This window comes from Prunus avium, chromosome 4 (assembly GCF_965620075.1).
Source record: "Prunus avium chromosome 4, drPruAviu1.hap1.1, whole genome shotgun sequence".
NCBI classification, from domain to species: domain Eukaryota; kingdom Viridiplantae; phylum Streptophyta; class Magnoliopsida; order Rosales; family Rosaceae; genus Prunus; species Prunus avium.
This window is the reverse complement of record NC_142287.1, coordinates 10,926,565-10,927,898: the sequence shown is the minus strand read 5'-3', so window position 1 is coordinate 10,927,898 and position 1,334 is coordinate 10,926,565.

Genomic DNA, 1,334 nt, shown 5'->3' with positions numbered 1-1,334 from the left:
GACTACTTGCAACCAATGAATGCAAAGAAAAATGATGATGCTTGAGTTGTTATCTAGCTACAATTTGAGGAAAGTTGCTGCAGTTTTTATGAGAAGACACGAAGGAAAGTATGGAAATGCATGATAAAGTGTTCAAGTGGAAGAAAGTTTTGAAGAATTTAGATAAGGAGTCATCATCACAATGAATTAAATTAAAGGAAGCAACTTGGCAATTGGTTTGATGGCAAGTGGAAGACATATTAAATTCATGAATATTGCTCCCATCCTCCTATAAATAGGTGGAGCTACGGCATTGTAAAACTACACCAAGCTCCACAATCTTGAGCTTTTTCTCTCTTCCCTCCATCTTTCTAAGTTTTAAATTCTGTTTTTAGTTTTATTTTATTATGGGGAACTAACTCCCTAGCTAGGGCTAGGGAGAAAGCTTTTAATATAAGTGTATAATTTTTATTAGTTTGATCCAAACTTAAGTTTTAATGTGAATTTGTAGTATTTGTTCAAATGGAATTTGTAGTTTTCTTTTTAATTAATTGATGAATGTTTGATAATCTATTTCATGGGTTCAATCATGTTTTTCCCATTGTGTAGTAAAAACTTTCATGCTTTTAAAAGAGAAGAGAATTACTAAAGATTAATAGAATTTTGATGAAGATTATTTTTTGATAGTTTGTTGCCAATGGTACAAGTTATGCTTAGAATACTTCTAAAGGAAATTAAAAAGAGCTTTAATTATTTTGAACAACTACATTGGAAAATATTTTGTGGATCAAATTATTAAGAGTTGCATGCTTATATTAAAAGTGGAAACCCAATGCCTTAGTGTTTTAATCAATTAAATTTTCCCTAAATCAAATCTTGCATAAATCTACCTCTCAATCACACTTGTTCTTTTTTTTATCTCTGTTATTTTCTTTACACTGCTCTCTGTGGATACGACACTCGGACTTTCGAGCTACACTACTATACGATACCTTCCCTTGGGTTTTGCACAAGTGGTACGAACAAATTGGCGCCGTTGCCGGGGAGCGGCTTGTCAAAGATTGCAGAGATCCCCTTGGTCAAAGGTTTGCTGGTTATGTGAAATTCTTCACATCTGGTACACTCTTTCCAAACTTATCTCATTATTAATATATATTTGTATTTGTATTTTATTTGTTTTTATTTTTGTTTTTGTTTATTTATTTATTTTCTTTATGCGACCTAGAGATCATCTAGGAAGGTTTGTCAAAAAATCTAAAACTATTAATTTAGAACATTCTGCTTCAACTTCTTCAACTGAAATATCCAACAAATCTGAAAGCATGGCAGCAATTGCGAATGATGAACAAGAAATT